This window comes from Homarus americanus, unplaced genomic scaffold (genome assembly GCF_018991925.1).
Source record: "Homarus americanus isolate GMGI-L3 unplaced genomic scaffold, GMGI_Hamer_2.0 scaffold38395, whole genome shotgun sequence".
Lineage (NCBI taxonomy): Eukaryota > Metazoa > Arthropoda > Malacostraca > Decapoda > Nephropidae > Homarus > Homarus americanus.
Window position 1 is genome coordinate 297501 of NW_024731696.1, and position 26300 is coordinate 323800.

Here is a 26300-nt window from a genome sequence, read left to right on the forward strand (position 1 = left end):
GAGGCCCGGAGGATAGAATCTGACATAGTGTTTAACTGTCTTGTTGTCAGCGTAAGTCGGACTTTATACTATATTAAGCTTATCCTTTTGTCAGTTCAAGTCTGCTGTATACTTCGACCAGTTTGTTGTGACATGAGTTTGTTGTCAGCTTAGGTTATTGTCAGCTTAGGTTGTTGTCAGATAAGGTTGTTGTCAGATTAGGTTGTTGTCAGATAAGGTTGTTGTCGGGTTAGGTTGGTGTCAGCTTAGGTTGTTGTCAGATTAGGTTGTTGTCAGATAAGGTTGTTGTCGGGTTAGGTTGGTGTCAGCTTAGGTTGTTGTCAGATTAGGTTGTTGTCAGATAAGGTTGTTGTCGGGTTAGGTTGGTGTCAGCTTAGGTTGTTGTCAAATTAGGTTGTTGTCAGATAAGGTTGTTGTCGGGTTAGGTTGGTGTCAGCTTAGGTTGTTGTCAAATTAGGTTGTTGTCAGATTAGGTTGGTGTCAGTTCAGTTTATTGTCAGCTCAATTTGTTGTTAGATCAGATTGTCAGCTCAGATTGTTTTCGGGGTTGTTGTCAGCAGCAGTTTGTTTTTAGCTCAGATTGTTGTCAGGTTGGTATATTGTCAGTCAGTCTGTCAGTTCGTCATGTTTTCCGAGTTTTAATACAGGCTCAGTTGTCCTCTGATACAAAGAGCAGTTGTCCTAGCTTTGATGTGACCCCAAGCTTACCCTAATCTAAGCTTAATTCAGCCTAACCTACCCCAATCTAAGCTGAATTCACGCCTGACCAACCCTAATCTAAGCTTACTTCAGCCTGACCTACCCTAATCTAAGCTTACTTCAGCCTGACCTCCCCTAATCTAAGCTTACTTCAGCCTGGCCTACCCTAATCTAAGCTGAATTCACGCCTGACCTACCCTAATCTAAGCTTTATTCAGCCTGATCTACCCTAATCTAAGCTTAATTCAGCCTGGCCTACCCTAATCTAAGCTTACTTCAGCCTGACCTACCCTAATCTAAGCTTACTTCAGCCTGACCTACCCTAATCTAAGCTTACTTCACGCCTGACCTACCCTAATCTAAGCTGAATTCACCCTAACCTACTCTAACTTAACTAATATCACCTTACCTAACCTAACCTTACCTAACCTTACCTAACCTAACCTTACCTAACCTTACCTTACCTTACCTTACCTTACCTTACCTTACCTTACCTTACCTTACCCACCCAACCTTACCTAACCTAACCTTACCTAACCTAACCTAACCTTACCTAACCTAACCTTACCTAACCTTACCTTACCTTACCTTACCTTACCTTACCTTACCTAACCTTACCTTACCTAACCTAACCTTACCTAACCTAACCTTACCTAACCTTACCTTACCTTACCTTACCTAACCTTACCTTACCTTACCTTACCTTACCTTACCTTACCTTACCCAAACTCCACAAGGTATCGTTAGGGTGTTTAATGAAGTGCAATAAGCAAGGTAAGCAATTATTCTGGTGATCCGTAATTATATTTGTGTGTGTGTATGTGTGTGTGTGTGTGTGTGTGTGTGTGTGTGTGTGTGTGTGTGTGTAAAGTCCTCCTCATCACCAAGTCCTACAGTTATTCTCATGCATTGTTCTTTGTTGTCAGTAAAAAAAATAAATATAATAATAATAATAATGATATCAAGAAAGGTGGTGGTGGAGGAGGAGGAGGAGGGATGGAGGGTAGGAGGGATGGAGGGTAGGAGTGAGGGAGGGATGGAGGGAGGGAGGTCACAATAACCTGGGCAGGGGAGGGAGAAGACCTGGATACAACCTGAGACTGGGCGGAAGATGGTCCAGGCTTCTCATCTCACCTGCCCCACCTCACACCCACACACCACCTCTCTCGCTCAGACACTCTTACCTCCCCTCATAACCTGCCTTAGCCTCTCTGTGTTTACGGAGCTGAGGGACCACGTGAGGAGTGTAGGGAGGAAGTATGAGTGAGTGGTAGAGACGAGGAGGATGGGGTTAGTGAGGTAGCATGTGTTGTGTGTGTGTGTGTGTGTGTCGGAGGAGAGGCGGGCGGTCTGCTGCTCAGGTAGTCTGGGCCTCCCCTGGAACACTGAGGGACTGCCATCTCTCGCCACATTCACGCTTATATATTTATTCTCAGTTTAGGACATCGTGTTGGTCTATTTACTCGGTGTTAGTGGGTAAAATATCGTGTTATTGTGGGTATGGATGGGGTAAAAACGTGTTGTGTTGATAATTGTCGATTTAGTGGGATAATGTTTGATAAATCACAACCAGCCTCTCCGTCTAGATATTAACGGACCCAGCCCCCCTCTCCAACTGTGTTACCTTTGCTCAAATGTCAAGGCCAGGTACGTTAACTTGATTAACTCTTGATCTGTTTCTAGAATTGAATCATAGCTTACACAATAGCTGCCCTGTGTCGTCGTTAACAAAGATCATGTTATGAGAAATTGAGTGCGATGGTCACCCCGTGTTAGCCCCCTCGTCTCCCCCTTCCTCCCCCACCCCCACCTATGAGGAAGAGAGTTGGCGGATGTGGAACTTATTCACAATATTATTTAGCCGATTTAGAGTTGATACGTGTTATGTACTGAAATTACACGAGGATATATTAATCTGTGTTGTGAAATGTGTCCAGAAGGAGTAATCTGTGACTAGTGTGTGGGGAATAAATACGCAGCATAAAAGGGTATCTGGCAGTGCGGATCGAGTAGTAGACACAAACTACGAGAGACGATCAGTTTAGTTCACGTTCAACGTTCAGACGGGGAAGTATTGTTCTGGATTTATCTCCGACTTTGGTGCTCGGGCGCTCGTGTAGCGAGAAAAACCAGTGATCAAGTTAAGAATCAGTGTTGATCAATCAGGCACGGACTGAGGTGTCAAGGGGTAGTGCAAATATTGCTGTAATTCGTGATCTCAAAGGATTACTCTACGTGGTTTGTGGGAGTTGAGAAACCCAAGTTACTGTTAGAGTGTTGGCAGGAGTGGATCTGCCAACACTACCCCTAGAGGCGGTTTTTTCTCACAGGTAAGTCGGATTTTCAACACTGCCTGACTTGTGCTTTTATTAGATATTTTGCCGAGGCGTTTTATATTTCAGGGTCGCGCTGCAAGAAGTTTTTAAAGGATAGCTTTTGTGGTGTTGTGGAAGACAGTGGAGGAGCCTCTCACCTGTGCTGTGCTGGCCGTCTATAGTTCACTTTATGGTCCATTTTCTTCAGCGCTCGACACGGGTTACGGCACACTATTATCGCCTCCCTGTGTGTATGCACTTGTCTTCAGGTGTACTGTTAACTCGGCCAAGATAAGTGATGTAATGTGGACTGTATCGCAGAAATTACCTATTGTATTACGCATTGCATAATAGCAGGAAATATTGTGCTGGTCGATCAGTTCGTCACAAACTACTTATCTGCCGTTATCTGTTATCGAGGAAAATGTGACTATCATGAACTTATCACAAGAAAAAACTTGATATATAAGAAACCTTTAATTCAGGTCCCAGTGTCGTGTGATAATTGCAGAGCGCAGACAACTGAGTTAGCCATGCAGAACGAAGGGTAATGGATAAATATATTTGAGCTTATTGAGGATGTTTGACGTGTGAGAGTGAAGGCTGTCAGCAGCGTGGACGTCACCTGCCTGCTGACAACCACTGGTTTTAGCGGCGTAAGTCCCTGACAAGTTCCCAGTGAGGGCAGGCAGCGTGTCGTGTGTTGAGCTGATGGGTGAGCATGCAAGGCTGAGGCCACCACCCACTGGAGGGGCCACCGCCGGGCCCCTCAGCTAGCTAGCCTCCTGCGCTGGGGTGAATGTCCTGTCTCCGCTTACCTGGGATTAGCGTTTTCTTGACCCCCATACGCGACCTGGGACTGTGTAAAACTAGTAGGCAATCCCACCAGTACCCTGCCAGACACACCGAGGACCCCGGTCCCTGGTGGCTACAGCGCTCCTCCCAAGGTTTTATTATTTACCATTTGGGACAGTCAGTTTTGTGCCTCATATTATACATTCAGAGTTGGAAGTTTATTATTTAAACGTGTAGTGAAGCATTTCCTCGGCCCTGTACTGTGTCCGAGCTTGAATCTGGAGAGTTACATGTTACGCTGATGAGCCGCAGCCCAGTGTGTGTAGTGGTGTTGTGTATTCATTATGTAAGGGGTGGTATACCCATTACGGGATTACCGTGTATTATTATCACATAGTAGACTATACAGAAAACGGGGTGTTAGTGGTGGGTGGTAAACGGGGTGTTAGTGGTGGGTGGTATAGTAGAACCTGGATTAAATACCCGTGTGTAAAGCCTCTTAGGAAGTATTATCTTAATGTGTGTTGTGCTGGAGGTGTCGTGGGTCGGCTGGGCGGGCGATGGTGCATCTTGTGTGACTTCAACCAGGAGAGAAAATTATACCCCACGTCCCTTCCTGGATAAAAACAAATAAAGTATAAAGGTTTGCCTGTGATATAACCTTCACGCGTTAATTAGTGTTCCTAAAGAAGACACAGGTTTAATTAAGACATGCTGTGCAGGTGGTTTAGTGAGGGAGGACCTGTAGGAAGGTAAGCTGTTCACACACACACACACACACACAACTTGACATTTGAAGGCATCAGACACACACTCGGACTCCCCGCGTGTCAATACTGGGTGTCTTGGCCATATTATTTACCCGGGAGTTATCCGTTTTCGTTAATAAGATGTTGAGGTTCTCTTGCTAAAATATATATTATCGGAATAATTGAATACCGATATTTTGATATAATTGAAAAGACGCGGGTGTGAATGTCTCATTTCTTACCAGCAAATAAAAGTAAACTCGCGAGATTAATTTATGAATGATGTGCGGAGGGAAAACACGGGTGATTATTGGAGAGTGCGGCAGGCTGGTGCTTACAGCCCACTCTAGTGTGTCAATTGCCAATACACCGACGAGGCGACGAAATCAACCTGAGTAACGTTAAAACGAGCATAGATTTCCGGCATAAGGTGCGGCCTGCAGTAAATAATGTCATCGATTTACATCAGCCGCATCAATATGTTGTGTACAAACCCGTCTTTTTCAACCGCTCATCCGACATTGGACGATTTTATAAATTGAGTATAAGACTTTAGTATCGTTCAAGACGCACAGATTATCATTTGCGAGCCGAGATCCTCCCCCGCTTGTATCTTGTCCCAAACACAAAGAAACAAGGCGGATGGTACGGAAATCTACACCCCTCCCCCCCCCTTCCCCCCCGGCCTGTAGTCGAGATTGCAATATGAGCTTCGATGACGCAATAACGGGGTTCGATACCCAACTGGAGGGAGTAATAAAAATGAAGAAGGGAAGACTTTCTATAATGCTGTGTTTCACATTATTGTAGAAGGGCAAATATTCTCCCGTTCTGGTGAAGTTTATCAGGGTGGCTGTGTTGGGATGAAGGGGGTGAGGTGAGCGCTGCCTGCCAACTTGTGGAACCGACTGTTTGTAGGAGGAAAATTTGTGTAAGCGGGAGGAAAGAACTGACTCTATACTGTCTCGTTAACGATCACCTCAAGATTAGACACCCCAGTTTATTTCATCTGACGATTCATTGCCATAATGCTAATCTAGTTTTGCCTAATCCCCCCCCCCTTTTAGGTAGCGTTTAGGGTGGTTAATCTTCAGGTGATACTTTGTGAACATTAACAATTTGTACACACACACACACACACACACTCTTCCACGTGTTATTATATGTTACATTAAATTAATTTGTTGCCATTATCGATTAAATAAAAATATAACATGACTCCACTTCGGTAATTAAATCGGGTTGACCGTATATATTTAACCCAGTAATTAAAATCAATTCATTATAGACACTGGCAGACGATGATGCAGGTGTGTGGTGTGCGAATTATACCACGGGTGCGGGGGGGAAAAAAATCATATCGTTGTCCTGGCGGGGAAAAATACACACACACACACACACAAAATTATCCCCATCATCCGACTCATTATGTAAACAAGAGCATAAATTAACGACTAAATATCAATAATCCTGTTTGTGTTATTGTGTAAATATATATAAAACAATATTTACAATACCAATGGAGAGAATATTTAGTGAGTTATTAGGTGAACAGGTGCCTTATTGTAGCTTGGTCGGTTGTGGAGGAGTACACGACATAAGTGGTATTGTAAAATCGTCTTAAATAAAAACGCCTGATAAAACAATAACTATTTTATATGTATTTTTGGGTATTATGTTAAATCTGTAATTACAATAGCTATTTTGTGTGTTTCTATTAATATTTACTAGTTGGTGTTAAGTGTGTGTGGTCTCTTAATAGGAGTTTTAAAGCGGGGGATAAATCCGGGCCACAAAATTGGTCAATCCGATTTAAGTGTAATGATTATGTTAAGACTACAACAGCATCTTCAGCGGCCATGTATACCGCAATCTCCATGTATTCCAACCATGTATATATCTCCTGCGTCACTGTGTAGCGACTATGTATACCGCAGTCCCCGTGAATTGTGACCATGTAGTGTTTATGTATACCGCAGTCTCAGTATCGCGACTATGTATACCGCAGTCTTTTAGTATCGCGACCATGTATACCGCAGTCTTCGTGTGTACCGCAGTCTCAGTATTGCTACAACATATATCTAGACATTTTACCTGTTGTCTATTTTGATTAAATTACTATTTCTCTACGGCATTATTATTATTATTATTATTATTATTATTATTATTATTATTTTTATCATTATTATTATTATTATTATTATCATCATCATCATCATCGTTGTTATTATTGTTGTGGTTGTTATTATTATCATTGTTATTATTATTATCATCATTGTTATTATTATTGTTGTTATTTCTACTCCTCTCCAGTTTTGTGTAGGGTGGAATAAGGGGTTTAGAACATGAGAGAAGGGAGGGAGGTAATGAAGGGTGGGGGGGGAATTAAAGAAAGACAAGTGTAGGGTTTAAACTATAATTGTATGAAAATAGTTTAGGTAATGGGTATTTATATATATCTGTCTGGTAATGATTCGAGAGGTTGTTGTTGTGGTGGTGGTGGTTGTGTTTTGATGGATGTTGTAGTGTTGTGGCGGTGGTGGTTGTGGTGTTGTGATGAATGTTGCTGTAGTGTTGTGATGGTGGTTATAATTGTGTTATTGTGTCGTAGTGTTGTGGCGGTGATTGTTATAGTGTTGTGGCGGTGATTGTTATAGTGTTGTGGCGGTGATTGTTATAGTGTTGTGGCGGTGGTTGTAGTGTTGTGACGGTGTTATAGTTGTGTTGTGATGGTGTTGTTATTGTGCCATAGTGTTGTGGCGGTAGTTATGGTGGTGTGACGGTGTTATAGTTGGGTTGTGATGGTGTTATAGTTGGGTTGTGACGGTGTTATAGTTGTGTTGTGACGGTGTTGTTGTTGTGGCGGTAGTTATGGTGGTGTGGCGGTGTTATAGCTTTACCATAACGATATAAAACGCACTATTTCTCTAGTGCGTCGATATAAAACGCACTATTTCCCTAGTGCGTCAATATAAAACACATTATTTCTCTAGTGCGTCGATATAAAACGCACTATTTCCCTATTGCGTCAATATAAAACACATTATTTCTCTAGTGCGTCGATATAAAACGCACTATTTCCCGAGTGCGTCAATATAAAACACATTATTTCCCCTGTGCGTCGATATAAAACACATTATTTCCCTAGTACAACGATTTATACTCATTATTTCCCTCGCGCGACAATTAAAACCGCGAAGTTCCGAAGCGCGGTGATTTAAACCGGGTCTTTCTCAAGCACGGCAATTTAAACGGGGTACTTTCCCTTATTCTGCGCTTTAAACCTCGTTGCTCCGAAGCGCGGCTATTTAAACCTGGCATTGGCGGCTATTTAAATGACGCGAGACTTTGGCTGGTACGGTATCACTAGTTCGACGTCTCGTGATATATCTCGAGGAATTGATACGATACAGCAAATTATTTCTGTCCACTGCGATGATTTTGACCGCAATTTTCCTCTTCCACTTCTTTTTCTTCTTCCTCCACCTCTTCTTCCTCCTCTTCATCATAACCTCCTCATTTTACCTTCTGACCACCCCCATTTTACCTCCTCCTCCTCCTTTACCTCCTCTTCCTCCACCTCTACCTCCTCCCCCTCATCACCTCATTTTACTTCCTCCTTCTCCTCCTCCTTTTCCTCTTCCTCCATCTCTACCTCCTTCTCCACTTCCCCCTCCTCCTCCTCTTCCACCTCCTCCTCCGTGACACTAGTAAGCGCCATCGTATCTCGGTCACACACGATAGAGAGTTAATGTGGGAGTATTATTGTTATTATTATTCTGTTGCCGTGATGGGGCCCGGACTAATTCCCCTCCTCCTCCTCCTCCTCCTTCCCCCATCCCTCTTCCCCTTCCCTTTACCCTTTCATCTCCTCACCTCTCTCTTCCCCTTTCCTCTCTCTTCCTCTTCCCTCTCTTTTCCCCTTTCCTCCACTCCCTCTTCCTGTTTCCTCCCCTACCTTTTCCCCTTCCCTTCTTTTTCCCCTCCCTTCCCCATCCTTTTCTGGAGTAACAATCTAGACCACAATCTTTTCCGGCTGTGATGTTCCCTCCTCTCCACCACTCATTCCTCCCCACTACCCTCCCCCCACCACTCCCTCCCCCTCACTGCTCCTTCCTCAATACCCCTCACTACTCCCCACCAGCTCCTTAACCACCACAACTCCAATCGTATCATTGTATACCAGCCTGGGGGAGGTAGGGAAGGGGGAGAGTGAGGGTGGTGAGGGAGGGGGAGGGACAGAGCACATTATGTAAACAAGCTGGTTCCTCCCCCACGCTGAAATTGTCAATTGATGGCTGACTCTTTTCGCGGGCGGGCGCAGAAGACCCACTAAGATGCGTTTGTTCACGAATCTTATTGAAGGTTTATTGGGCGTGTGTTTTGGGGGGAGGAGGGGGTGGTGTGGGGTGAAATGGGTAGGGAAGTGAGGGAGGGGTGAGGGAGAATGTGGGAGATGTGTAAGAAAAGGTTACCCGCCACCCATTAGAAATTCATTTAACCCACCAGTTTCCTAACCCACCCACCTACCCACCCACCCACCTACCTACCCACCCACCCACTTACCTACCCACCCACCCACTCACTATTCCGGTTTGCCTTCGGCCACCCACACACCCACATTTTTATCATTTATCTCTACCCGCCTACATACACCCACCCTCTCCATCCACCCACACAAGCACACACACCGCCCCTCCACGCCCACTTACACACACACACACACACACACACACACACACACTCTCAACCCGAGTTCTTATATATAATAATTTCAAGTCCGTTCTGCCTCATAATCATCACATTTATTTCTGCCTAAACATTACAAAAAAAATATTAACTCCTCTTGGTAATGTTGATTGAAGGTGGATGTAATATTATGTAACTTATCGCTGTAACACTTGGGTGATTTAATAAAAACTCGTAAGATGTTATTGATATTATTTGTTAACATTGAAGAATTTAAAACCTTCGTGTGATTTAAGATTTGAGAGTTATGTTGAGTGAAAGATAGAGCATAGCTGAGGAAATAGCCGTTCTGACCGCAGCTAAGTGTACAGTGGTGAACGCTAATCAGATAAGAACAGTGAGGCTGGTCAGGGTAGCGAGGTTAGGTTAGGTTAGGTAAGTTTTTTTGTTATTTCACAGGAGGCAGAAAGTTTATTTATTGAAGCAGCCTGACCATGCACAACAGATTAACGTGTGACAGTCAGGTGTGTTGACGGGAATAAAGTCGAACGAAATGCTGTGTTATTTTCGTGACTACTGTTGTTGATAGAAAGAAGAAGAAAAAAACCAGCCCCGTTCTATCCCTGTTAACGGTATATATGTTTTATTTTCTTGTTTCATTCATTTTCTTTCTTTTTTTTGTGCTGGGGATGGGGTGAAATTTATGAAAGAAATCCCGCAGTGTGATAATAGGTAGTTGTTTGAATAGGTATATAATCTCTACTGCTTCTCCATCACCACCACCTTCACCACCACTACCACCACCAACACTATCACCACCACCATCACCACCACTACCACCACCATCACTACCACCATCACCATCACTACCACCACCACGTCACCCAGCCTCTAGTGCAGCGAGTCATTACATTCATAAATAAATCCCGCTGTGTTTATTGGGCCGAGTCATAATCGGTCGTCTCACTGACAGAATATTATTTATGTAACGTGTAGTTGATTGTGTGCGGGGACGACATTTCTCTACCCTGACGTGTGTGTCTGTTGTGGATTTGGTTGGTGACGTGGTTTGGTTGGTGACGTGGTGTGGTTGGTGACGTGGTGTGGTTGGTGACGTGGTTAGTGGTGTAGTTGGTTACGTTTTGCGCCAAGTGAGTTTTTTTTTTATTGATTGGATTTTAAAGAACAAACGTTTAGCGATGTTAAAGGCTGATTTTTATTATTCTTATTTACCTAAACTCATTAGTAAGGAACCGGATGTTATGATTTCTTCTGGGTATAAACCTCACTTAATTTATATACCACTTTGTGTATATGAAAAAAATACCGACACATTAATACCGAGAAAAAAAAAACATGTTGAAAGGTATATTGTTATTTTAGCGAAACTTTTGGCAATGAAAATTAAATAATTATCATTTGTTTGAGATTTCTTGATCAATATTGCACATAAGTTGCTCTTTGTTGATACGAAGTGTGGGACTGCCCGATGCATTTGTGTACGGAAGGAACATCACCCCCTCCTCTACCCCTCCCCCCCCCCTTTCTCTCACTCTGCTACCCCCATCCCCCCCCAGACCGGATGGGATTTGTCAACAATGCGTCCGTCAAAACGTCCGTCACCCCTTACGATATTGATACTGGTGCGGTGGTTGTGTTTTGGTTGTGTTGACGTTGGGGTGGTGTTGATAACGTCGGTGTGGTGGTGGTGTCCTCGTTATCGGCTTTAGTGTGATGTTATCGGTGTTGGTGTTGATTATGGTGATACTCTGATATTGGTGTAGAGCGGCACCCGATAATGTCCTGATTGTTTCCCGCTATCGGCGTAAGATATCGGTATAATGGTCTTCCGGTATAGGTGTAAATTACGGTGTGGTGTTCCTGTGTCGGGGTACCTATCGTTATGCCGATGTTCCGATATGAGCGTAGAGGGTGGTATACGCAGGTGTGGTTATATCGGCGTATAGTAGACGATGGCGTACTAGTCTTCCGATGTCGGTGTAAGGATATCGTTATGTTGGTTTTTCCCGATATCGGCTTAGACGTCATCGGGGTGATGGCCTTCCGATATCAACGTAGGGTAGCGGTATGCTGGTTATCCCGTTATCGGCGTGGTGGCCTTCCGATATCGGTAGCCAACCGTATTCGTGAGGGATTCGAACTCTTGTCTTGGTGAGTGAGTCAAGGAAACCGAATGATCAGGGGCTTTCTCTCACCCTCCACTCCCTCCCTTCCCTCCACTCCCTTTTTCCTCCCTTCCCTCCACACCCTCACTCCCTTTTTCCTCCCCTTCCTCTACTCCCTCCCTCCACTCCCTCCCTCCACTTCCCCCACTCCATTTCCCCACTCCACTCCCTCCCTCCACTCCCTCCCCCCACTCAACTGAGACAAACACCAGACAGCGGGGACACCACTCCATGACGTGTCGGGCCGCGGTAACGACTCTGATTTCCCTCCTCCCCTCCCTCCTTCCCCTCTCCCTCCTTCCCTCCCCTCCCTCCCCCTTCCCCCTTCCTCCCTCCTTCCCCTCCCGGTGAATAGCCTCCGGGGTGTCTCCTCCACCTCCTCCTCACCTTCATTATTATGCTGCTGTTACCTCTATTGGCTGAGTCATCATAGCGGTGTAGAGAGAGAGAGAGAGAGAGAATATGAGTGGTCAGGTAGCATAGATTAGTTCTCCATCCCTCCATCCCCATCCCACTATCCTCTCCTAGCCTCCTCCCTCCCTCCCCATCCCAGTTCCTCTCATAGCCATCCTCCTCCCCCATCCTACTATCCTCCCCCTCCCTACCTCCCCACCCCACCCACTCCCGTTGTATTATTCATGAGGTTATGATTCAATACTGTTTCAGCTGTTTCCTCGCTCATTTGCATCCATATTATTGTTCATCTTTGTCAGTCATTTTCATCAGAGGGGAGAGTGAGTGTTGAAGGGGAGGTGAGGGGAGAGTTGTAGGGGAAGGGGAGAGGAGGGGAGTGTTGTAGGGGAAGAGGAGAGGAGGATGGGGTAAGGGAAGGGGAGGTGAGGGTAGAGGTAGGATAGGCGAAGGGAAGGTCGGGGGATTTGAGGAGGGTAGGGGAGAGATGGAAGGTAAGGGAGTAGTGTTGAAGGGTAAGTGGGGGAGATGTCGATAGATAGGGGAGGAGTAAGAGAGGTGGGGGAGGATGACAACAGATAAGGGAAACTCTCCATCAGTGGAACGAACGCCAGATTTTCTCTCCCTCTCTCTCTCTCTCTCTCACTCATTTCATCCCTTCCTCTCTTCCTTCCCCTATTCTTCCCTCCCTTCTTCACCGTTTCTCTCCTTCACTCCTTCCCTCTTCCCCCCGTTCCCCCCTCCCTCCCCCCTCCTATACGCAACACCTTACCCCCAGTGTCTCAATAGGTAAAATATGATTGATTTAATATCTCCTTTTTTCACCGGTAAACCAAAATGTTTTTAGTTCATGGCGTTCGAGGTGTTGGTGTACAGTGTGGTGCTAGTTGGCGGCCGATCACTCTCCTTCTGGCTGTGTTTGTAAACCTCTGTGGGTGGGTGGGTGGGTGGGTGGGTGTAAAGTAGGTGGTCTGTGTGGGTGAGAAGGGGTGTGAGGGTGTGTGGGTGGGTTAGGGTGTACCATGCACTGTATTGGTGTATGATTTAGTTGAATGATTTCGCTCCTCCCTTTGTTTATTTTAATATTTTTCTACTCTATATCACCACTACTACCATCACTACTACCATCACCACCACTACCACCATCACCACCATCACCACCACTACCACCATTACTACCATCACCACCACTACCACCATTACTACCATCACCACCACTACCACCATCACCACCACTACCACCATCACCATCACCACTACCACCATCACCACCACTACCACCATCACCACCACCACTACCGCCATCACCACCACTACCACCATCACCACCGCCATTACCACTACCACCTGTCCTCACTCTTACTCTCACGACGCACCCTCTCCCCTTCACCCCACCACCACTATCCCCCACTCACCTCTCTCCGTTACGCCCACTCACCCGGCTCTCACTCTCACTTAACAATCTCACTCCATCTGTCTACCCCCTACACCTCACTCCTTCCCTCCCTTCATCCCACACTGTTCCTCCTTCCTCCCATCATACCACACCCACCCTTCCTCCTTCCCTCCTATCATCCCACACCCTCCCTTCCTCCTTCCCTCCCATCATTCCACACCCTCCCTTCCTCCCCATCATCCCACACCCTCCCTTCCTCCTTCCCTCCCATCATCCTTCACCTTCCCTCCCACCCCTCCCTTCTGCCCCCCACCTGATTGACCGTTTGATAAAAGTGAGTCAACAGGTGATGGTATGGGGGGTGGGGGTGGCGGGGGGTGAGAGGGGGGGGGTAGGGAGCAGTGTGTTGAGGCTCACCACCTGCCTCTGAGGTGGTAGTGGTTGGTATGGTGATGGTAGTGGTGTGGTGGGTAATGGTTTCGGCAGTGGTGTAAAGTAGTGATGATGTGGTTGGTAGCGGTGAAAGTATCAAATCTAAGAAGAATAAAATCATCCCCTCATGCGAAAAAAAAAAACATCAGTCAGGTCAGAAAGGTAAGCAATTGGAGCGACTGAACTTAAGGTACAGGTATAGGGTTAAATTTATGTGTTGATCTTTTTGTGGTGAGAGAAATAATCCCTGTGTTATGTAAAGGTTAGCTGGTCACCCTCCCTCTCTCATCCCATTCAAAATTAAACGTAATCCAGCACTTACCATATTTGTGTACACACTCGGGAGTTATTGGCTGCCCCACCTACACCAAATCTGTCTTAATTGGCAATTAAAGCGATCAACGGGGACTAGTACCATAATTCGGTTTACGGTAGCTCATAGTGGGTAAGCCTATTTGTCCACTGTCCATTAACCCAGCTCTCCCTGCCTCACGCCCTGCCTCCCTATCACCACTCAATGTTTATACCTATTTTCCCTCCCTCGACACCACACTCCTCCTCTTCTCTCACTAAACTTTTACACCGGGTCTTGCGGCGGAGTCACTTGTTAGCATTGTTGTTTGTGGCAAGAGGTAAGTAAAGGACCTCAGTGGAAATGATAGTTGAGGGCGGGAGAGGAGAGAACAGAACTGAAGTTGATTCCCTGGCGTTTCACACCCGAGCGGGAACAATCGAGGATCATGTGGCGAGCACTCGATCCCCTCTCTCCCCTCTACCCCCTTGTCCCCCCCTCCCTCTACGTCATGTCGGCTGTCGGCCATATTGGATTACTGTATTGCCTGGACACAGCTCCGGATAGTTTTACAACCCCATTCGTATCCTGGTACAGATTTAGATAGTCCTGACAGATTTAGGAGTCTTTTTACCGCACAGATTAGCTCGACGGTACATATGTATGGGGGTCACCTGAAGATTAGACACCCTAGATTTTCTCACCCGAAGACTGGACGCACACAGTTTATTTTACCCTGAAGATTAACGACTCTAAACCTAACCTAACTCCCGTCCTCAGGTAACGTTAACAGGTGTTTACTCTTCAGGTGAAATAAGATAAGGGGGGTGTCTATAATATTCAGGTGATCCCAGATAGGTTCAGATCCGACCATATCATAAAGATTCGGATTCCGTAAACATTAGATTATCATAGACGGAAGAGGAAGAAGAGGGTGGAGGAAGAGGAAGAAAGAGTACTGATACTAAATTACAGATGACAGATTCTCCCCTCCTCCAACCCCTCCTCTTCCAGTCTGCCTCCCTTCCTCACCTCCTCCCTACCCTCCCCCCCCCACCCTTACTCTTCCCCAGGACAATGATGCAAAAGAGGCGTCGTGTACCTGGATGATGGCCTCAGGTGTCTTAGCGAGGTGTTCTGTAATGTTCGCTGCCCCTCGCGTGTTGGGTTCGTCCTCCTCCTCTCCTCTTGTTTACAAATATTAGCTTCCTTTTGTTTATTTACTGTAACTTTCTTGTTTGTTTATTTGTGGAGATTTTATGAGTGGGGATATTTTTTTGTTTGTTTATTTGAAGCGCATTCGTTTTGTTTGTATGTGGACCTTTTTTATTTGTTTGTTTATTTTTGGAGATGTTTTTTGTTTGATTGTTTGTGGAAAGTTTGCGGAAAATTTCTGTTTATTTGTTGAAATTTTTGTTTGATGCGCTTTTGTTTTTCTTTTTTTTTTAGATTTTTTTTGGTAAATTTATGTACAATCTTTTGTTTATAAGTGACGCTTTTATTTGGTTTACTTTTGAATCTGTTATTAATAGAACCACCACATCACTGTTACTTCATATAGGTATGTGTTAGTTGCATCTGGGGAGGTGATGTGTGAGGGTGTGCTGTATTGTTCTCGGGATGTGTGACGTTGTAATAGAGACAATTCTATAGGAAGCGGTGTGTATAGTGTAACCCGTATAATTAATTACTCTCTCTTATACCAGGGTTATATATTGTTACCAGGACAATAATTGATATTGCAGGGTTATGCTGTGTTGTGTTGCCGGGACAATAAATAATCGATAAAGACCAAGGTTATATTGTGTTGTTTTGGGGGGGGCGGTCATTTCTATACCAAGGTTGTGTATTGTATCGATATGTACCGTTATATCAGGGTTGTGTACTGTTTTCGATGATAGTTAATGATATATGAAGGTTGTGTAGTGTCGTCGAGTACTGTTATACCAAGGTTGTGTAATTGTTGTTGGGAGGGGGTTAACAATCAGTATATACGTGTTGTGTTGTATATAGTGAGGATGATAATCTGCGTAATCATGATATATATAACACATTTACGGTATATAATCGGCATACATTTAAAACAGTAATCGAACCGCATTAGTAAAATAATCGGCATGTTTAGGAGGGCCATATTGATGTGGTATCGGGTCGTGTTGCCGATTAATATGAGTGTAATCGGGATAAGCGTCTGTGAGGTGTGTCTGTGATGTGCTAAATAATATCTGAACGCTGAGGGCTATTTTAAGACAATGTTATTATCAAGGGAATATTTTTAACACACTTTATACATTCATTGTTGATATACGCTCTGAGTCATTGTAAACGTGTGTGACGTTATTACTAAATATCTCTCATCTATATCTGTCTATATCTATTTATTTATAGCTATCTACTGTATATCCACCCATCTGTGTGTCTGTATATCATCGTGAGACAAACTTAGCCATTTTCTTTGTTCCCAGTTCACACGTATAGTTATCAAGGTACAGTGGTCGCCGTGGTGGTGTAGTAAGTAAATTCAGTGAACAGCAGCTTGGCGTGGTTCCGTCATTGAGGAGCGAGGGTGGGAGTGTTGTGGTGGTGCAAGCGGGTGGGCGGGCGGGTGGTTGGGTGGGTGGGTGGGTGAGTCAGCGCGAGGTCTGTGTAGTGTAGCCGTGCGTGTGAGGCAACTTATACACTGGTTAGGCAACGCTCACTTGCTCCACATGTGCCACCCCGCTTTCTTTCAACTCCTCCTAGGCAGCAGTTTGTCTGGCTATGTGTAAGTCTGCATGATGCTGCTGCTGCTGCTGCTGCTGCTGGACATAAAACAGATTGAAGCTCCAACGACTGCCGCTTGATTTGCATACAGCGGTGGTGAGTCTTATGTTGTTGAGAACCCGCCAGCCAACATGACTCACTCTCTCTCTCCTCTCTCTGTCTCTCTCTCAACTCTCCGACTCTCTCAATGGATCGGTTTACCTGAATAATGTAGATGAAACATGACTGAGGCTTTCTTGTGACCGTCGTGACGAGGTAGGTAGACGGTAATGACAGGTAGGAGGGTACACAGTGGTCATTAGTGAGTGTAGGGTGGCAGGGAGCGGAGGTAAAACACCTCAGATGCCACACATTCCTATCACCGTCAAGTGTATGTACTAAAACATTCTCCAGGCGGCCTACACCTCACCAATCTATTAGACGCTCTGACAGTAAAGTGTGTCGTAGGTATAGGTACAGTTGTGGGACTCAGCAGTCAATTATCCCAACAACAAGAGGATATTTTTGCCAAATAGTGATGTTCGTGCCAGGCATTCCAGTCACTGCCTGACAGGTTGTCATGGGAACCCGCCCGCGATTTCGGATTTAAAGGTCCGGTTTCGGACACATTTTACTTTCTGTGAATTAAATCATATTTTCTACCATTTATTTGAGTCTTTTGTGGTATATTTGAGGACAAACTCTGGGCTTAAGGTAAAAAGAACACCGACGCGTGCTCTATCAATGCAGATTCAGAGATAGTCAGTGGAAATTTTGAATTTAAATTGCCGCCACCACAGCGTTCCCCCCATCAAAAGAAACTGCGGGTCCTAATTTATTTTCCTACAGTGCTCCATGTTTAGTGTTGTGTCTTTGATTAAAGATTCACAGTGTGACCAACCCGTATCGATAACCATTAATATTTTATCAGGGGCCGCGTGTATGCAGCTTGTCGATCGGTATGACACAGATAGGGAGGAAAAAATTTAATGTAAAAGTAGAAAAAAATAAGGAGAGGACAGCCTCACCGGCAACTTTAGCGGGAGGACACAAAAGGCAGGAGTTGGTGGCCGTTACACAGGCGGGTCGGGGCGGGCCGGGCGCGGGTCGGGCCGGGGTTTAAATGGGGTCCCGCGCAACGTTCATCCCTCACCCCGGTACTGAGAACTGCCTCGGTATTAATACTCCCTATACCAATCTACGCCGCTGGGAAAATACGCCCAGAGAAGATATTGCCTCCGTGGGAAAACTGTAAGTGAAATAACATGAGCCCGCCGCCACGTATTCTTCCCCGTGATTCTCCGGCAATCTTGGAAACTCTGGTGGGAGATGAAGACATGGACTCAGATAAAAGCCAACTGCTGCTGTGGCCGCTGCTCGCTATTTCTAAGGTTAGGGTGGTGGGGGGGGGGGTAGGGAAGGTTTGGGCGTTATGAAAGTCTGAATAGGTGGTACAGGTAATATTGGCAGCCGTTTTACCGTGGGAGCGACAAGACGCGAACACCTTCCCCCCGCTGCGCTATTTCTGAGACACGATCTGGCTACAGGTACACATGGGGCTTATTTACAGTACTTCCCATACCGTAAACTCACTTTCGCTTCACTACCTATAAATACAACTTTCTTAACACTAAATGGAATATATACCGTTTGTGTTTATTCCCCACTTCGTTATACGTGACAAGCGAAAGTTACTGATAAAATGGGATATAGAGGATTTACATGAGTATTTTGTGGTTGAGGAATATGAAGTACCTTGTTGTTACTTGTTTATGTGAACGGTATATGAAAATAATTGACTGTCATTGTGATGGATACTTTAAGTGTTACTGATGTTGTCTCTGGTTGTAGATCATGAGTGTTCCGTATATTTAATAGTGTTACTTTATGTTGTAGTATTTTGTGTTACTTAGATTTTCCTTATGTGTTACCGTCACTTATTCGTTTTATTTATGACATTTTGTTACGTGTTACTGTAACGGTATTTAATGTTTGTTTTGTTAAATAGTATATTATTTTGTTAATGGTTAGTAAGTTAATTATACTATTTCATTATTGTTGATGCTTACCACTTAAAATATACTGTTCATGTTAGTTTATAATTTTATAATTGTTGTTGTTAGTAATTAATAAGACGTCTAGCGGTGTAAAGTATTATCTAGTAGAAAGATTATTTAAATATACAATTTACACCTGTATAACTTACCTGGTCGGCGAGTTAAATCAGTTACCTGGAGGTGTATTCCTGCGTAAACTTACCTTAGTATATTAATAGTTAAATTGTTCACGTGTTTGGAGGTAAATATAGCTTTGTGTGTGTGTGTGTGTGTGTGTGTGTGTGTGTGTGTGTGTGTGTGCCTCATTGTTGTGGTTGCCGTGGTGTTAATTGCGTTTTAAAACCACACTTAAGGTAACAGGGTATTTAAAAGACGCCTCTTATTCACAAATGTCTGATGTTATATATATATATTTTTTTTTACACTAGACAACAAATTTTATCAAATGAGAAAGAGATAAATATTTTAAACTTACGGCCAAAAGCTGTTCCTATAATGAATTCGTTATATAGTGACCGGGGGGTGAGCTTTTGTTTATAATTTTCATATATTTTTATATAATGAAGTCTGTTTACTAATCGTTTTTGTTGTTTTTCTGTTGTTAAAAATGAGCTGCTGTTTGTTTTTGTTTGTGTTTGTTTGATTGTTTTTTTTGGGTTGTTTGTTTGTTTATGTTGGTGGTTGATATATAATGTTGATTTTTCCGTTATATCTCCAGCATTGCCATTACACCTCTCCAACATATATTACGACCCCTCTCCAACAATACGACTCTCCAAACATGACCCCTCTATACGACTCTCCACACATGACTCTCCAACAACACGACCTCTCCAACAAACGACCATTCCAACATGACCTTACTCCACATTACGACCTCTCCAACAATACGACCCTCTCCAACAATACGACCCCTCTCCAACAACACGACCTCTCCAACAACACGACCCCTCTCCAACAACACGACCCCTCTCCAACACACGACCCATCTCCAACATTACGACCCCTCTCCAACATATTACGACCCCTCTCCAACAAAGTTATCATCACACCATTTTATCCGCACAGAAAAATGTGTGATTGGATATATGACTAATAACAACCTGGGTGGGTAAGGGGATGGTTGTGAGTTGTGTTGTGAAGGGAGTGTCACATAATTGGTTATAATTGTCTTTTGTACCAGAATTCTTGGGATTGTTATTGGTTGTAGTGTGGTGTGTGGGAGGCTGTTGTAATGTGTGAGGGGTGTTGTAGTGTGTAGGGGTGTTGTAGTGTGAGGGTGTTGTAGTGTAGGGGTGTTGTAGTGAGAGAAGTGCAGGTGAGGTTAGGTGTAGGGGTGTTGTAGTTTGAGGTGTTGTAGTGTGTAGGGGTGTTGTAGTGTGTAGGGTGTGTAGTGTGAGGGTGCTGTAGTGTGTAGTGTTGTAGTGTGTAGGGTGTTGTAGTGTGAGGGTGTTGTAATGCGTAGGGGTGTTGTAGTTTGAGGTGTTGTAGTGTGTAGGGGTGTTGTAGTATGAGGGTGTTGTGGTGTGTGTGAGGGTGTTGTAGTGTGTAGGGGTGTTGTAGTATGTAGAGGTGTTGTGGTGTGTGTAAAGTTGTAGTGAGGGTGTTATAGTGTAGGGTGTTGTAGTTTGAGGGTGTTGTGTGTGTGTGAGGGTGTTAGTATGAGGGTGTTGTAGTATGAGGGTGTTGTAGTGTGTAGGGGTGTTGTAGTATGGGTATGTGTGTACAGTATGTGTGAATCGCTGTGTATGTGTCGCTGTTTGAGGTTAGGGTGTGTGTATGTGTCAAGTTAGTCCAGTCAGTTTCCTCACTCACAACTCCTTTGCATGTTAACGATAAGTAATGAAAGGGGGGAAGCGGTAATCAGAAAGAATTACGCTTGTGCTGGGCCCGCCGTGATTCCAACAAGCTGTGGGTTTTAAATCATTTTTCTCCCAGGTGAGTCTATTGCTTCAACCTTGTCCATTGATTACTGTCGGGGAGCTGAAAATAATTTTTTATATCAGTACACAGAAGATTATGTGTGTATATAAAACGAGGAATTGGAGTGTGTGTGTGTGTGTGTGTGTGTGTGTGTGTGTGTGTGTGTGTGTGTGTGTGTGTGTTTAGCAGGGTAAGGGAACGGTAGTGATGGGGGTAGCGATGGGTGAGGGAGGGTACATGGGGTGAGGGAGGGTAGGATGGGGTGGGGAGGGAGGGGTAGCGATGGGGTGAGGGAGGGGTATGATGGGGTGAGGGGAGGGGGTGATGGGATGGGGGTAGTGATGGGGTGAGGGAGGGTAGCGATAGGATATTGTTTTCACCGCAAGTTTACAGAAGACATATACCTCCTACACCCCTACAGCCCATACACTCCCTCACAGCCCATACACTTCCTACACCCCTACAGCCCATATACACTCCTACAGCCCACACTCCCTACACTCTCACAGCCCATACACTCCCCCCATACACCATACAGCCCATACACTCCCTACGCTCCCTACAAGCCCATACACACTTTACACTCTACAGCCCATACACTCTTACAGCCTACATTTCCCTACAGCCCATACACTCCCTACACTCCCTACAGCCCATACACTCCCTACACTCCCTACAGCCCATACACTCCATACACTCCCTACACTCCATACTACGCCACCCACGATCCCACGACAATGAAAAATTCCGATTGATTAGGGAAGTAAGGACGGATGTATAAGGGGGGGAGGAGGATGGGGGAGAGGTGGAGGGGTGTAAAGATTAATCACATAACACACGTACGGCGCTGTGATTAGGGGCTGTTGGGATTTGCAAGTAGGTATGAGTATAATAAGCACACAGGTCACGTCTAGCCAAGGGTAACTCTAGGACGTGGTAGTGGTGTATGTGTGTATTTTGTGTGTATGTGTATGTATATATGTATGTGTTTCTGTATGTGTGTCTATTATTATTTTTTTATATGTATGTCTGTGTGTCTTTGTGTGTGTGAGTGGTAAGGTGGGTTACGTTAGGTAAGGTTAGGTACAAGGGAAAGTGTCAGGCCAGGTAGTATTAGTAGTACATTGAGATAGTGTGGGATTTCCCCGCTTATGCCAACCCCTGACGTCATCTTCTGGGTATAGTGCGGGGGGGGGGGGGGTGACTGATGAGGTAGGGAGGAGAGCGTGAGAGGGAGGGGGTGTTTCGAGTGACTGCAGGAGAGATGCCCTTTACGAAGGTCAGTGTGTGTTCTAGGAAACTTGACGAGTGTGGCGATCGATTCTGGTTACAATGTGCCTTTTAAACACGTGATACTACTACTACTACTTTACTACTACTACTACTACTTTACTACTACGACTATTTTTTTTAATATTGGCCTCCAGCCTCCCCCAACAGCCACACCTTTGCCGCCATTTTATTACCTAAAATTAAATATCCTAATACAAAAGTAGCTATCCTAGCTGTGTTGAGCCGCAGATCTGTTCGGCATTCAGTGACTGTTGCCTCGTAGTCAATATCTGCAGCTGTTGTTGGCTTTGGGGCCAACGATCCCGCCTCCCTGAGGCAAAACAATGCAGACCTAAGCAGAGAGAAGGACAGTCGACATCTCAACCAGGCTGTAACGTAGCTTCTGGGCTGCTGTTTCCGTTCAGATAACACCTCTGCGAATCTGGCATAGAAACATCTTGCACTTGGTCCCATCCCGCCAGAGGTTGTTAACACCAGAAGAGTGAAGTTGCCTTGATCAACGTTCTGAATTCTCTTCCCATATGCCCTGATCTTGTCGTTCTCGTTCCTCCTGTGTGCAGCATCGAGAGCTAGGTTACGGTGACATGCGGCCATGGGATCTAAAATCTTTATGTCAAAGAAGGCTCGCTGTTTCCGCGTCCAGAATCCTCGAGCACTGACGTCCACACGGGCTTCGTTGGATGTGTTTGAAGTCCTGTGATGGAAATTCTCACCGTCCAATGGAAGGAGGGTCGGTTCCACCATGACGTCGTGGCAGATTTCCTTCAGTAAATTTGCTGTGAGATCCCTTGCTTCCTCATGCATACGAAGCCCCCTTTCTTGTACACCATGGCGTGGTCGATGTCATAGGAAGAGCCTCACACGCTTTGGAAGGGCAAACCTTCTACTGGCCTACTGTACCTTAGAGTAATGGCATCTGTGAATTCTTGTTTATTAAAGATGAAACCTTTTGCCCTTATCGGTAACGCAGTTAACCAGTTCGAGGCGCCCACCTCCTGCGCTGTAGCTACTTTTTTTTCTCTTCAAGTTCTCTGGCAATTGCTGCAACAGTTGTTGCAGTTTATCGCTTTGGGTGTGCTGCCGTTCTGTCGTAATGGACCGTCGAATGTTGTTTAATTCGTTGGTATCCACCTGACTTGCTGCATTCTGAGCTATTATGTGCTCAGTGAGGGCTGCCGTGAGCTTGACAGAGTTGTGATGTTCTGTGGCGGCAAGCTCCACTGGATTAGTCAATCCCATTCCTCCTAGTCTCGGTGGTTGTGCAATGAGTTACCTTTCTGCTGGGGTTAAGTGAGGGTTTTTCACTCGTGTTGGGATAAAAGTGACATTGATGGCTTCTTCCAGAGGGTGGAGGAGGGGTCCGATATCAGGGATAGTACGCATCAGGTAATTCCAGCGATACTTGACTCCATGGGTGATTGCCCCAAAAGCCACATGTGACTGTTGTAGCAATATCAGACAAAGCTTGGATTTCCTTCACCCACTCATTAACCTTTCCCGTTACGTACTCGGTCTTGAAGTTCTTCGTGCCAATTACCGCACCTAGGTGTCTTTGGCCGTCCTTTGTTATTTTGACCTCACTTCCGCCGAACACCTCCATTGCCCGTTCATAGTGTTCTGGCTTCACAAAGAGGAAGGACTTGCTGGCATTTGGGGTTGTACCCTATTTGTGGACCTCGTGATGTAACCAGGTCCCACCACTCTTTAATGTCCTCCACTTTTCCCGCTCCTGTTAGGTCATCAGCGTAAGCCACTTGCCTGACCTCGGTTGTTTCACATTTTATTGTATGCTGGGGCGCAGACAGGCCTAGTGCGTACATTGTCATGCATGGCGACAGGGTCCCCTGCGTTGTTCCCTCAGTTGCTACTACTACAACTTTACTACTACTACTACTACTTTTACTACTACTAATACTTTCTTTTACGTGGCCTCCAGCCTACTCACTACCACTCTACTCCTACTACTACTACCACCAGCTGCACTACCACAATTACTTCTACTACCACCATTACTATCACCACACCCTTCAGGTGACTCTGGTGAAAACAGCTTGGTGTTACGGGCGGCAATATTGGCGATATGGTCGCGTTGTTAAATGATTTTTGGCGGCATAACGACCATGTTAATATTGACTAGTTATGGATAATATTTTTTAATGGCGTCTGCAGGTTAATGGCGTCTACAGGTTAATGGCCTCTACAGGTTAAGTTTAGTAAAAGTTTGGTTAAGATTAGGTTAAAATAAATGTTTTGTTAAAGTTAGATGAAGTTAATGTTAAGTTCATGTTAAATTACACGCGGGGAAACAGAAGGCCCCAAGGACACATGCCAAGAGGGTCGCCAAAACAGGGACGAGACACACACACACACACACACAAGGGTCACCTCGTTGTTAGGACCCGGACGACGCGACGCACCTGTATCCATTGTTAATTAAGGGTTAGGTACAGTATATTACCTATTTTCTGAATTTATAAAGTGATGTGATATTGGTGTGGTAGTGTGTGTGTGTGTGTGTGTGTGTGTGTGTGTTACAGGTGCCAGAAGTATATTATTTACATGGATGATAGTAATAGTATGCGACAGAGGCCATGTAGGGAGGGAGAGGGAATGGGGAGGGGGTTGAGAGGGAAGGGAAGAGAGGGAGTTGAGAGGGAAGGGGAGAGAGGGAGTTGTTTACATTAGTTGTGACAAGGACTCTCTCTCTCTCTCACACACTGATAAGAATGGTAAAACTAATAAGATCGTTTGTTTTCGAATCGAGATTGGTCGTGAGGTTGTTGCGCTATCAGGTGAATGTTTGGTAAATTGGACGTGTGGATTTGTCGGGTGTGGATGGTTGAGTGAGGGCGCTGTTGGCCTTCATCACCCCACACATCAACATTAGCCACCTGCCGTCTCTGTTTACCACTGAACTTTTTTTTTTTTAATGTTTAGGTTACCAACGAGCCATTGTGGTAAATTTGGTACGAGCGTCAGCGTTGGCCTGAGTAATGACCCTTTGTTGAGTTCATCCTCCGGGATTTTCTTCGAGCGTAATAAAAAAAAAATCGCCTTACCCGCAACCCTCTTATTAATGTATATAAATCCTTTATGTTTTATGCTGATCATTACGGGTTGACTCTGAGACATAAGCCGGAGGTAGGGTTAGGGGAGGGGGTGAGGGGTGAGAGGAGGGGGAGGGGTGAGGAGAAGGGGAGGGGGGGGGGGTTGTAGAGTCAGCTGGGAACGGCTTGCTGGTGGCATGACTCGCATAGTTGTACCTCTGGGTCACTAACGTCAGCATTCCTACCTGGCTGCCTCCGCTGTACTGCTGACCTGGTGTGCTGACGCTGCGCTTCCAATGGAGATTCCGGTCGCCTCACAGATGTCAGCTGGTTGCCTGACTCCTGGTGGTTGGCTGCTGAGGCTACAGGTGCTGACGGCGTGGTGTGTCTACTGGGGAGAAGGAAGGAAAGAAGGAAGGAAGGAGAGAAGGAGGGAGGGAGTCATGTCAGAACTTGTTTGTCCACCTACAGAAGCTGAAAGTCCTCAGATTGACTACGGCCTTCAACCAAAATACACCGACTTTTGGGACCACCTGATGATTAAACACCTTATCGCTGTCACCGGGGTTAGGTTAGGTTAAGCCAGGTATTTTTACTTTAGGGTAGGTTAAGTCAGGTCACCTTATTTTATGCTACAGTACCATATTTTAAGTTAGGTTACGGTATTTTAGGTTAAGCATAGTTAACCATAAAGTGAAATAAGCTTTGGAGGGGGGTATAAGCTTTGGGAGGGGGGTATAAGCTTTGGAGGGGGTATAAGCTTTGGAGGGGGGTAATCTTCATGTGATACTATTGTTACAACACGGTGTACGGAACAAGTCACTTTTGCCTCCATAAAACATATTTGGAGGAGGAGGAGGAGATGGGAGGGAGGAGTGTCTTGCCTTGTCTTCGTCCTGGCTCGCTGGGGTGTGAAATGAGGAAGGGTTTTTACGCTCTTGTCTTCTGTTCATTTGCATCCAAGTATCATAACTGTGTGTGTGTGTGTGTGTGTGTGTGTGTGTGTGTGTGTGTGTGTGCGCGCGTGTGTGTGTGTGCGTGCGTGCGTGCGTGCTCGTTTTAGGTTCTCTAGGGATTACCTGGAGATTTTTAGCCCCCCTCTCCTGTTTATTTCACCTGAAGATTAGCTAATTACCCTAACGCTAGCTTACCCTAATCTACCCTAATGATAGCTTAAACTAATCTAACCTAATGCTAGCTTACCTTAATCTAACCTAATCTGATATAACCTAACCTTATCTAAACCTACCTAATATTAACCTAACCTAACCTTA

At 45.1% G+C, this 26300-nt stretch overlaps 1 protein-coding gene across 5 annotated transcripts in view; it reads left to right on the forward strand.

Moving 5' to 3' along the window:
• The first annotated feature begins 2744 nt into the window (after window positions 1-2744).
• The window catches only part of LOC121867816 (transcriptional enhancer factor TEF-1-like), a 159833-nt gene continuing 136277 nt past the window's right edge, over window positions 2745-26300 (forward strand). For all 5 annotated transcript variants that reach the window (XM_042367937.1, XM_042367939.1, XM_042367938.1 and 2 more), the window contains exon 1: window positions 2745-3029. The gene's annotated coding sequence lies outside the window, so the exon portion shown is untranslated. The remainder of the gene's footprint in view (window positions 3030-26300) is intronic.